This window comes from Ochlerotatus camptorhynchus, unplaced genomic scaffold (genome assembly GCF_037179485.1).
Source record: "Ochlerotatus camptorhynchus isolate MF236.1 unplaced genomic scaffold, CSIRO-AGI_Acam_v1.1 ptg000071l, whole genome shotgun sequence".
NCBI classification, from domain to species: Eukaryota; Metazoa; Arthropoda; class Insecta; order Diptera; family Culicidae; genus Ochlerotatus; species Ochlerotatus camptorhynchus.
Window position 1 is genome coordinate 1,502,995 of NW_027040561.1, and position 13,585 is coordinate 1,516,579.

General features: G+C 39.3%; 1 protein-coding gene across 3 annotated transcripts in view; it reads left to right on the plus strand.

Annotated features, from left to right (window-relative positions):
• Epac (Exchange protein directly activated by cAMP) overlaps nt 1–13,585 on the plus strand; it is a 541,224-nt gene that overhangs the window by 281,316 nt on the left and 246,323 nt on the right. The window contains exon 1 of one of the 3 annotated variants that reach the window (XM_065217281.1): nt 3,202–3,236. The exons of the other annotated variants lie outside the window; for them this stretch is intronic. The gene's annotated coding sequence lies outside the window, so the exon portion shown is untranslated. Of the gene's footprint in view, nt 1–3,201; nt 3,237–13,585 lie in introns of those variants that run through there. 3 annotated transcript variants of the gene reach the window in all.

The window sequence follows — 13,585 nt, forward strand, 5'->3', positions numbered from 1 at the left end:
CCTTCGAAAAACCGAGTTCTGTCTATTCCGCTCTTGTCTGTATCGCTTCACATTCAATCTCGTGTGGTGTTACAGCATTCTCGCCCGTGCTGGATTCTTCTCCTCTACTAACAGTTTGCATTCGCCGTCAAACCAGTCATTTCTTCGGTCCGCGATCGCAGTACCTAGCGCCGCTGCAGCAGAACTTCCTATGGTGGAACGAATGTCCCTCGAGCCATCTTCAAGAAAAGCTGCTCTTCCGTGTATAGTGTAACTTCCAGCTACTGCGCGTAGTCCTGGGCAACTCCGGCGTCCCGTAGCTGCTCAATGTTGGGTCGCGGCGTTCGACTTCGGGTGTTATGCACCGTCGAGAGTTTTGAGCGCATGTATACTGCAACTAGGTAGTGGTCCGACTGCGGTACGTGCGGACGTTGATAATGTCGGAGAAGAATTTCCCGTTGATTAGAACGTGATCGATTTGGTTTTCTGTGTGTTGGTCAGGTGATCTCCAGGTGGATTTGTGGATATCCTTGCGTGGGAAAAAGGTACTTCGAACTACTTTACCCCGAGAGGCTGCAAAGTTCACGCATCGTTGGCCGTTGTCGTTCGATACGGCATGCAGGCTGTTTGCCCGAGCAAAGTCGGTTAACAAAATGAGAGCAAATCGATATTAAAGTTTGCAGTTCCTATCATAATGAAAACTCATTTTGATTTCAATTGTCCCGACAGAAGTCTGATATCATATTGTGCTTTCATTATGCAGTCAAGACTTTTTAAATCAAAGCAACTTAACTTGAAGTTCTTCTGTCAATTTCTTGTTTAAAATTTAGGTCATTTTAGGTCATTCGTGACTAGCCCGAGGTGACATTTGAGCTCAAATCTTTCAGCGTGAGAAGCATGGATGCTAACCATTTACGAAAGGCCCGTATTCAGTCAAACATTATGAATGCAAAATCAGTAATCAAAGTGATTTCATTGAAAGCAGAATTAGTTTTCCGTTTGATTCAATAGTGTAAAATTTTGCTCTCATTTTTGCTGTGTTAACCGTTAAGTCAACCAAAATGAGATCAAATGGAGTATTCAAAATAAGTTACATCATAACAGCAAATTTTGATTTCAATTTGATCTATAACTTTGCTCGGGTGGCCCGATTGCCGGTCTATACATTGTCTCCCGTCCTACCTGAGCGTTCATGTCGCCGATGACGATTTTGATTCTCGTTGCGAACAGCCGTCGTACTCCTGCTCTAGCTGGGCATAGAACGCTTCTTTCTCGTCGTCGGGCCTCCCTTCGTATGGGCAGTGCACGTTGATGATGCTGTAGTTGAAGAAACGGCCCTTAATCCTCAACTAACACATCCTCGCGTTGATCGGCTGCCAACTAATCACGCGTTGGCGCATCTTACCCAGCGCTACAAAGCCTGTTCCCAGCTCTGGTAGAAAGTAGCCGCTCGATGCCCGCTTTTCCATACCTTTAGTCTCGTCCAGCAAAGTTCCTGCAGTGCTACGACTTCGAAGTTGCGTGGTTGAAATTCGTCATAGATTAACCTATCGCAGCCCGGAAAATCGAGCGATTTGCAGTTCCATGTTCCGACTTTCCAATCATAGTCCTTATTTCGTCGCGTAGGTCTGCGCCGATTGTTCCGATCGGTATTTCATTCTTCAGTATTTGCAACTTTATGTTTTTCCAGGCCGGCTTGTTGGGCCTGCCCCAACCCCCTGTCTCGCCGGGGGACCATCGTGCACAGCTCTGTTTAGAGTCCCACGCTGGCAGCAGGACGGTGATCAGCCACTCCTAACATGGAGAACAGACGCTCGGGTTTGGTGAAGCATTTCCTCTATCACCGTACTATGGTTATCGCATTAGTGTTCGCGTCGCACCTCTTCACTTTGCTATTGCCGGGCTGGCAACATTGCCAAGGCTACGCCACTCAACTGTGTCCATGTTTCAGCTGGTAGTCTTTTTTTATCATAAAACTCAGGGAGGCGTGAAGTAGGAACTTGTGAGGACCAGAGTTAGGTATTCCGCTCCTTCCAGGTTGTCATTTGTAGCCCAATAAAATAAAGCCCGCAACTCTCTTTCTTCTTCCACCTTCAACAGCCTCATCTTCGGCCTGTATCCACTCCTTCGCGATATTGTCCACTATCCCAAATTTGTAGAAATAATACGTGTCAATCCTATACTTGGAACTTTTCATAAATAATACTTACGTTAAATACAATTTAATATTTAATTAATACGTCTTAAATACAATAGTTTAGTGCTATTGATCTCCCTATCAATAAAACAAAATAAAAATAATCGAGCAGAAATTTCAAATTATGTATAACTTATTACACTAGTTTACAGCATATTTGAACTTTGCACGTTGATGATCATATCCAATTTAAAATCGTGTGCTGAATCCAAAATTGTAGGCAGAAAAAATCTCAGTAGATTTCTAGAAACAGATTTTACATAAGAATCATAGGTCAAACATTGAAGTTCATATGTTTTTTACTTTTATTTGTAAACTAGTGTTATTAGCAATGTTGATCACGTATGATGACACAGTCGGTTGTAAATATTTCATTTTGCACACTAAACTATTGCAAAATCCTGATGAAATGGATCAATGTCGTTACGGCAATCAATTTTACTTCACCTTGTGGAAACGAGACACAAACGAAATCAGAATTCTGCAAACATTCTTAACTAGGACGAATGCTGCCATGAGTGAAACGAGGCAGCATCCCTTAAATTACATTTTGATTTCCGTTCCGAGCAACTAGGTCACAACAATGTCCACAGATGCATACATTACCCTTAAGTTTGCTTGCTCTGCTCCGTTATCTCTACCTCAAACAAGATTATCAGCTCACGAACAAAGACTTCTTCCCAGAAAGCACGAGTTATGACGGGAACTAATTCTCCCAACACAAACTTTCAACTCGTATTTGCCGGAGCCGTTGACGACACAGGGAAGGAACAAAGTTGTGCATCTGGCTTCTGCTTCCGGAACACAGACAAATGACCGCAGAAGATTTCAGAACCAGACACGACAATCTGAACAAGGCAGTCATTCTTCTCATCACCAGAAGGGTTGCTGTCTTAACTTCGGCAAGTGGGGATTCGTTCGTTTGTTCTAGGAATTTTCCGAGTTGATTTGATTTGTTTTTCATACTTTCATTGTACTAAAATGCATTCTTTCTTCGAATTTCGTTACAGGTAAAACTAATTTGGCTTTCCACAACTACATCAACAAGTTCACATTGAAGGTAAATTATTATGACCTTGAGAGATAAGCTTTTCGGTTAATCATAACTGCGGAAGGAAGTTTACTCACGGTTGTTGTTGGCTGTTGTTGTTTGATGATAAATAACTCACGTCACTCTACGGGACACTGCTGCTCTCAACAACAGCTCTGAAACAATATACCAAAAGATGCAGACAAAACCTCCGTTCTACCTGTGTGTAGCTTTCAGCTCAACTTGCGACTATAGATCGTTCCCCATCATGAAACAGCTCTGTTCTGGCATGGCAGGATTGCACTTGCACACTTGCACTTGTGCAGTTGGTTGACAGCCCTTCCCAAACGATGAAGATGCATCTTTCTTTGTACCGTTCGTCCGTATTCATCCGTCCGATCCGGTCTGGGCTGACGTATTCTCTACGGGAGGAATTTGCTACCCGGGCACACGTCCGATAAGAGTAGCTCAGTAATTGAGTCGAATTCCGCTCAAAATTGATAAAAGTGGGGTAACTCAGTGAGGGAAAAAAAATCGAACAACATTTTAAACAGTCTAGCAGTACACTAGTAGACTGAGTGACTTTTTGCAATTTTGAGTCAAATTCAACTCAATTTTGAGTTACTCTCATTGGCCACATATCGCCCAGCATGGCAAAGCGAGTGCTATGTACATGCATCAAAACTTTATCCGGTTTTTGAGCTGGGGATATGTTCCGTGAAAAAGAACCATTGTAGGTAAATGTAAATCCTTCTACCATCATCGTACAGTAACAGGAGGAGGATAGTTCTTGTTCTCGGAGGGGATTTTAGATATAGTTAGTTAGTTGGTTGGATTTTATCCAAGCTGTACGTGGTAATGGACGGTGACACGGTGAACAGTCAGTCATATCGCAAGTAGTAATTCGAGGTTGACAAATGGAATCCTCGTGTAAAAGCTTTTCATGGGAAAGGGAGATAGCCGAAGGAGTGGAATTTGTCTTGAATCGCATTTATGATTTTTTTTTAATTTCTTTTGACCAACTAAGCAATTTCGGAGATAGTAGATGGTGGACCTAACCAGAGGCGGTAATGAGACTATTTGACAAACAAATGTAATTATGAAAAGTCGACCATTTGTCCTTCAAACTTCAATATTTCATTATTTTAATTCTCTCAAATTGCCACATGTTCAATTGGAAAGTTGAAAATCGTTTCTCTAAAACGTGTCTGAAGGATTATGAAAACTGTTCGTTGTAGATGAAGAATCATGGCTAACTTATGTCATGGTCATGACGCTTTTAAAAGAAAACATTACTGAGCCTATATAAGCTGCCATCCCAATGTAAAATTTCAATTCAACCGTCTTTTCAAATCGATTTTTTGGGGAAACCGGGCGAACCGCGAATTCAGTACATCCGGGAAATACCAGGATATAACCAAAAGTTTGATTCCATCTTAAACATTTTAAATACCTATTTTAATCTTTATTTATTTCGAAAATTTATATAGGTCTATACAGACAACCAGAATGCACGTATATTCAAAATTGTTTTCACGATATACAAACATATATACAAACCAACAAATCGTATGGAATGCAAAGAAAAGTGGAGGCCATATACGTGCAAATTTTAATTTAATTTTAAACGAGTAGATTAAATATCATATGCGATTTAATCTGTAATAACAAATTCACTTTGAAAAGTCTTACGATGTAATCCGATTTGATTTTTGATACAGTACGACGGAAAAATGAATCATCGCATATAGGTCGGAAATTTGTATTCTATACGATTTAACTTAAACATAATGCGATGCATGCCATTCTTATATGCGATTTTGACTTAAACTGTAGCAATTTACGACAGTGTCTGCACATTGTTATACGACTTCTGGTTGTCTGGGTAGGATTTTAATTTTTTTTTACGTAGGATTACGTCTTTCGGCAACGTATTAGGGGTGCAATTTAAAAAAAAACAAAATTGACCGCGTTACGAAAAGTGGTCAGGTTTTGACCACTTATAAACTCTGTCAATAGCAGATGGATTTTAATTCTAAATAAGCCACTCTATTGGAAATTTTTCTACGAATCTTCTAAAATGCACACTTTATTAATTTTCAATAGGTCACTATTGAAAATAACACAAATCTCCAACTGTTGCAATGGTGATCAAAATTATTACTGATTGCCTGCAAAAAGTGCTTTCCCTAACACAGATTTCAAAATCGAACTCCATCCGGTCTCGCTGAACGGTGTTTTTTCAATCACCGCGTGTGATGGTGTCCGATTGTCATCAGCAGCAGCAGCGGCATTGCTTTCGAAGCTGTGGCGTTGTACATTTTTCTCCAGTAAAGCCCTCGATACACCAAAGAAGGAGGAAGAAGCCGCACCGCTACTGATCGGATTCAGTTGCTCGTCGTGAGCCGCTGTGGGCCATCATGCCAAGCGCGTCACCCTCGTTCCAAACAACATATAGTTCGCCAGCCACAACCATGTTGAACACCCGAATAGCTCAGCATTACTCAATCATCACGACAAAATGGTCCTTTTCAGGACAACCATAAATTATTGTTGTTTAAGAGTTGATGTTCATTGAACGTTCGCTCGCCTTGCTGCCAGCCACATCACCCCCAAAGCTCTTTGATAATGTACCCAGCAACCAAACGTTTGTGGTGAAATGCGGAACAGTATTGAAGTGGTACATAAAAATTCTCGAAATGACCGAATACCACCTGACCTTGTCAATTAAATAGAAAGACTTCGAATTTAGGGAAGGTTTTCTCCAGAACGCTACTAGAAAAAAGCAAAAAGATCACGAATTTATATTATTGATCACAAATATCTCGGGTGGGAAAATTTTAGCAAGAAATTCTTCCAATCGCTTTTTTATTACTTATTGAATAAACAGAAAAATACGTAATTATGTCATCAGAAAACGTGGCGTTTCCGTGATGGGAAAAGTTGTTTCCCAAACACAATCGCCGAATATTGATATCGCCAGACGAGCGATGGCGGTTATCTCGAAGAACTTTGCGATGACGCTTTGCGCCTCCTTTACCAGACCTTTTCCTCCTTTGCCGCGACCAGTTAATTGTTAGGTGTGAAGGAGTAGACTAGCCACCACCTTCCTACTGCTGCTATTACTGTTAATCACGCTGTCCGAAGCAAAAATGAGCTAATGCCATACAGCAGCGCTCTTTTATATCTTTTCAGGTTAAATCAGAATTATGTGCAACCAAGTGGTATAAAAGCTTCAAAGACTCCTCCCATTATGAGTAGTTTTCTATCAAGTAGCGACACTGGCTCTTTTCCTTTTGCGTACACGGCGAATGAGAACGACCCAAATTTGAGTTTAGTTCACTCATAATCGCCAAAAGTGCAGGAACTCAGCGATGAGTAAATTTGGCTCATGGTTTCCTGTGGAAAGCTTAGAAAATCTGCCAGAAAATGAGGAAATTGACGAAAATTTTATTCACTCTCGGAGTAGTGAATCCAATCGTTACTTTTCTCAAATTCGGGAATTTTTCCCTGGAGAATCCTGGGAAAACCTGGGAAAACATGAAGCAAATTTACTCATCGCTGAGTTCCTGCACTTTATTTCTTATTTCTGAGATAACTAAACTCAAATTTGGGTCGATCTCATTCGCCGTGATATCACTTTGAAAGATATCGGTGCCGGTGGTTAGCGTGATTACCTCTCAGTCGGTGCCACCGGCATGTTCTACGGCATTACGTCTCTGATCACGCCTTCCTTCGGGAAGTAAAGCCGTTGGTCCCCGGTTGAGTTGATGGGTCAATTGGTAGGGTCCAGGTGTGGGAGCTGCCTCCCTGGTCCTATCTACATTGATCGATTCTCTTCATCGACACTCTCTTTCGTAAATATCTCGGCTTCACAAATGTTTCCTACCGTCTTCGTCGAATTAGATGCTTGATTGTTGCTTCTTCCATCGAAAATATCCGGTCGTGGCGATTCAAAGTTGATCAAGGTTGATCAAAATAATTTGTACCCTTGCTTCCAGTTTGATTACATGAGCATTTTGTGTGGTCGTTGGTTCTAAATATGGACAAACAGGATGAATTCTATTCCTACTCTTTACTGTTTAGCTTGGTGGCCCTGAAAAGAACCGTTTTGTTGCCAAAGTTGGTGATGATTTAACCTCCGAAACCAAACAGAGTGCGTCTCTGTCACTTCAAAACGTAGATGACAGCCATGGCCACTTACGCTTGGCGTGTTTAGTGTAGGTGACAGCATCACGGATCTCATTTTTCAGGAACACCTTCAGCACACCTCGTAAATCAGACCGGAGATACGTCAGACACCGCCACGGCGAGCCAGACGACGGATGGTGGAAGAATTTGCGTTTGGTTCTGAATATGGCGATGAGTGTGCAAAGTGTACCCCCATATAGAAATCAAAGACGTAGTCCTACGTCAAAAAGTAGTGTAAATTTACGTTACTATGATGCACATAAATGGAGCGTCATATATCCTACAAAGTTACATTATAGATCGTGTAAATTTTTGAGACATATCATGCAATATTCCATATATTGTATGCAACTGTCCATCTTTGTTTGCAACATTTTTTGCAAGCTGTTAGTTTGCGTGAAAAGGAAGTTAACATGCATGAATGTTTACATGCATTGATGTTTATAGTATTTTTTTTTCTGTGATGATGTGTTGTGATAAGTCCATGATCCTTTAAATTGGTCCAAGTCCAAATCTTTTTGGATTTCCAAGATTTGACTATCGGAATTTTTGAAGGCCTAAAAACTTGAATAACAAATTCTATCTATGTCCGAGATCTGTAATTTTTTCAAGGTTTAACTAAGCTCTAGAGCCCAGAAAATTTTGTTCCTGGTCCGAAATCTTATAAGATTATTTTCAAGCCCGTAACCGCAGAGTTCCTGAAGGGAACCCCACAAATCCCCAAGCTCCTGGTCTTGGCTATTGGCAGCTCCCAGGGAGGGCAGTCAAGTCCCTTCTAGGCTCCGGGTCTGAGGGCGTATTGTACATTTTCCCATACATTTTACCAATTTTAAAATTCATTGTTCAAATTTTGCCAAGTTGTTCGGAACCTGAATAAGGAAAGCCACCCTAATGTAAATACTTGGAAAAATGATCATGAAAACAGCAACACGTAACAAAACACTGAGGTACTTTATTAGAAAATCTATTAGGCATCCTCTTGGATCCCCAAATTAATATGTAACAGTAGAGTATAAGATGTTGAACAAAATAACGTTGAGATTAGCTCCTAATACCTGCTAGCCTGCAAGATACACCCTATTAAAGATAGTGTAAAACTGAGAGTGTACACGAAGAAAGGCTGCCCACTGATGAGCGGTCCATTCGCCGAAGAAGGAGGAAGAAGTTGCACCGCTACTGATCGGATTTCAGTTACTCGTCGTGAGCCGCTGTGGGCCATCTATGCCAAGCGCGTCACCGTTCCAAACAACATACAGCTCGCCTGTTTTATCTGTGCAAAACACCTTAATAGCTCAGCATTACTCAACCATCACGACCACCATAAATTTGTTAAAGAATAGTTTCTGGACACTTCTCGCGTTAACTTTCAAATATATCAATCTACATTGATCGATTCCCTTCATCGACTCTCTCTTTCGTTAAAAACTCGGCTCCAAAAACATGTTCAGTTTTTTCTTTTTTTTTTTTTCGGTCGATCTTGTTTTCCGTGCTGAGCACCAATGCTACCGACGTGCCAGGAAAACAGCTCCCACACCTGGACCCTACATACCTATCGACCCATCAACTCATGAACCGGGGACAAACGGCTTTACTTCCGATCCGAAGGAAGGCGTGATCAGAGATGTTATGCCTCAGAACATCCCGGTGGCGCCGACTGGGATTGAACCCAGGCCTTCTGGGGTTAGAGATAATCACGCTTACCACTACACCACCGGCGCCGTTATGTTCAGCTTTGTGTCATTGTCTATTTGAAAAGTGGCGTGAGACTTGTCAAGATCATCAATTGGAGGTCACTTCCCATAAGTTTAAATCTAACATACCATGTACATTGGGGGTGCAATTTCAAAAATCAAAGTCGTTCGCGGCATGCAAGTGGTCTGGTTTTGATTTTTCTACAAATCTGTTAAAATTAAGACTTTATCACTTTTCAAAATGTGTTTTGAAAATTTCACGAATGTGCAACTGTTGCTATGATAATTAAAATTATCACCGATTGCCTGCAAAATGCGCTTTCCCAAACACAGATTTCAAATTTGAATTCCATCCGGTCTCAACAAACGGTCTTCATTCAATCACCGCGTGTGGTAAGTGGTAATGTTTTCCAGTCCCTAACGTAAGACTCCCCGCCAACAGCTAGCTATCAAGGCTGTCCTCAACCGCTGATGGGATTCAGTAGCTCTTCGTGTGTCGCTGTGGCCCATCTATGCCAAGCGCATCACCCTCGTTTCAAACAACATACAGCTCACCAGCTTCAGCCGTGTTGAACACCCTATTCGCTCAGCATTACTCAAAAACGGTCCTTTTCAGGTCCACCATAAATTATTGTTGTTTAAGAGTTAATTTTCATTGAATGTTCGCTCGCCTTGCTGCCAGCCACATCATCTCCAAATCTCTTTGATAATGTATCCAGCAGCTAAATGTTGTGGTCAAATGCGTCAAGTATTGAAGTGGTACATACAAATTCTCGCAATGAACTAATACCACACACAGCAAAAAAATAATTTTGATATCACGTCAAAGTGGATGCACTACAATCATGTCAAAAATATGGTGTAATATTACTTGCTAAAAAGGACAAAATTATCATTAATACAATGCATGAACTGACATTACGCTGCTTTTACTGCATTTGTTTATTTATGTGGTCACAAAAATTACATGAAATTTTCGACATGATTGTAGTGCATCCACTTTGATGTGATATCAAAATTATTTTTTTGCTGTGCATGACCATGCCAACTAGCCAGAAACACTTCAAATTAAGGTAAGGCTTTCTCTTCACTGAAACAAATCGACATGTACGGTTTATTGGATCCATCTTATAACATAGCAATGTCAGAAGATTTATTCATTCTATGTGAAGATTGATAGATTCCATTGGATTATCAGTTAAAAACTAAAACTGGGATATGGAACGATTTTTATCGTTATTTCACATACTTAGTACATGACATTCCCTTGCTTCTGACGTGATTAGCGATGGGTAAGATGTATATGAATATTGTCTAATATATTTTATAGTGAAACCCTGTTGAATTGTACTGGAAGTTCATGAACCAGTTCCATGAACGCATATAATTTGGTCATTGTGACAGCATTAAAACAGATCAACTAGAACAAAAGACACCACCGAAACGGAACATAAGTTTGTCAGTGCTATATTTCTTCACTTTAGCAAAACGAGCATAACGTTGCACTACATTCCATGTTGATGTTACTTCATGCCAGGGTTCCTTCCATTCATTTTGGCTAAAAAAATGTTTTATAAAATTATGGAATAATAAGATATTATAATAATATTTTGTTTGTGTAAGCAACAAGAAAAGATTGTGGAGTTTGTGTTTGACACATAATACCAGCCAATGTTGCTGCATGAGAGTCGCAATAAGCGATTTTGTCATTTATATCACCCACTCTTCACTCTTCACTCTTCGCGAAGAGGCGATCAGAAAATCGCTCATTGTGGCTCTGTCAAAGCTAGATTGGCAGGTTTTATGTGTCAAACACAAACTTTAAAAAATTGTCTTGTTCCTTACACATGCAAAATACCATCATAATATCGTATTATTCCATAATTTCCTAAAACATTTTTTTAGTCAAAATGAATGGAAGGCACCCTGCTTCATGCTAATTGAACAAGCTCAATCTCAAAGTCATTCGTGGCCCAGTGGAACCGAGCGCAGACACCGACAGCATTACACCTCAACAGTCCTGGATCGAATCCCAAATCAGCTACAATAAAATAAAATAAACGCAACTGTGAAAGCACTCGAAGCACCACCTCCCACTGTCTGATGTTTATTTTTCGATTTATTTTTAGAACCGATAAAGTATATGTGTCAAAACAAGAATTAAATATCATGTGAGTTTCATATAAGTTTTAATTAGATTGATTTATGACATGTATATGATACTGTGGTGAAACGTAAAGCTTATGCTAATAGGTTTCAAATCCATTTCAGTTAATTCTTATAAGTTGACCAATTTTCATTTATCATATGAAGATCATATAATAGTTACCTACATATCAGCATTGGAAATGTATCAGATATTCTTATAAAAATTACCTGATAGATTTTCAATCATATCGTTTTCATAAGATTTTCTTATAGCGCATATTTATTAGACTTCCACATAACAGGAATATGTCGTATTGGTTCAGTGTAGGACGCTAGAAAAAAGCAAAAAAAAAACACAAATTTCTTTGGTTGATCGAGAATATCTCACGATGGGAAATATTTTGCAAAGAAATTCTCCCAAAAATTTTTCAGTGGTATTCTCTTAATAGAAGGGGCTTGAGATATGCATAAAAAACATAAACGTAGGTACCGTGCGGTATGCTCAGTTTTTGTGATTGATGTGTTTCCCTAATTCATTTTTCATTTCCACACCGCTGTCATCTCCAAGAACATCGAGGAAAAAATTCCACAGCATTGTTCTAAACTGGCTTCCAAGCTTCCAAGCCATCGGTCCTTTTTAGGACCACAAATGACTGATAAAAGAGTTAACTAAAGATTACAAGTAAGAGCTTGTATCCAAGGCATATCGTCCAGAACACCGACAGGGCAACTCAAAAACAGAACTCTCAAATTGCTTTCGAATTTCAACCTATCGAACTTTTTCACTGATAACGAGTTTAGAAATAAATTTAATATTTACTATACTTTTGCTGCGACATCAAAACTACTTTTCGTAATCCTACGTCAAATCAACGGTCGTGTCTTGGATACAACCTCTTGCAGTTTCACATTCGAGCAAATTTTCACTAGTGACATTTTAAAAAAATGATAAAGTCTTAAATTGATCAGATGCGTAGAAATATTTCTGATTGATTGGTGATAGAATTATTGAAATTGGTCCAGGGGCAGCTGAGTTATTACGGTCAAAAGTTTTCATAATTTTGTTACATGTTCCATTTTCGGTTTTCACGAAGTGTACCCCCATATAGAAATCACAGACGTAGTCCTACATCAAAAAATATGTTGAATTTAGATTACTCCTAAAAGTTTACAAAGAAGCACGCCACTCTACTAATACAGTAATTATAACCCAACAAATAATTTGAGCTGATTAAAGGCCGAATAAGCCATTTTGCAGCTGAAGAAGCAAATTTTTGCCTGAAAAAGCTATTATTCTGCATCCAGTGTTTGTTTGGAAGTCAGTCTACTACAAATCATTTTACAAAACGCTTCAGAACTGATTTTCAGTTACAATATTGACAGAAGGTAGGAAGCTAACCGCTGCACATTGGCCAGAAATGCAATCTAGCGGAGCAAAATTAATAACTCCGAAACGAAGAATTTCCGCGACTTGGTGTCTTGGGCAAAGTTTCTCATCATAATAAAAACCATCTATTGACATAAACAAATGGTTCAAAACTCTTCCGCAAAGATGGCGCCACAATCTGACTTCTTTCTCTGATGATTTGGAGACTTGATGTCTTGGGCAAAGTTGTTTGCCTTGACAAAATGTTTATTTTGTCAAGTCAAATAACTTTGCCCAAGACATCAAGTCTCCAAATCGTCAGAGAAAGAAGTCAGACTGTGGCGCCATCTTTGCGGATGAGTTTTGAACCATTAAAATGGCGTTTTGAAGACTTGACGACATAAGCAAAGTTGTTTATCTTGATAAAATAAACAACTCTTCTCAAGCAATCAAAACTCCACAGCCTACTGTTTTCGAGTCATATGGAATTTCAGAAAAAAATGTGTAAATAAGTGTTCTAATTTTAAGTGTATTGTTTAAATGCAAATAACTCGAAAACAGTAGGCTGTGAAGTTTTGACTTTTTCAGAAGAGTTGTTTATTTTATCAAGATAAACAACTTTGCCTATGTCGTCAAGTCTTCAAAACGCCATTTTAATGCATTAAAAAAGTTATAGAAAAAAATACATGCTCCACTAAAAATGATGAAATCTCAAAAACCCCGAAATAAATTTTTCTCAAATGTTGATATTTTGTTTATCGAGTATTGCTTGATTTTTGCTGAAAATGTCAGGTTGCGATTTTTTGCGCTTTGGGAGATATTAAAGATTAAAAATTGTTGTTTTCTTCGGTTTTTCAACAATATTTTTAAATTTTAAAGCTTAAACCAGTATTTTTCTCCACAAAAGTTATTTATTTAATGCATTTGCGCAAGAGAAAAATATAACATTATATGGTTGTAAGCAAAAAAACCGAAACAGAAAG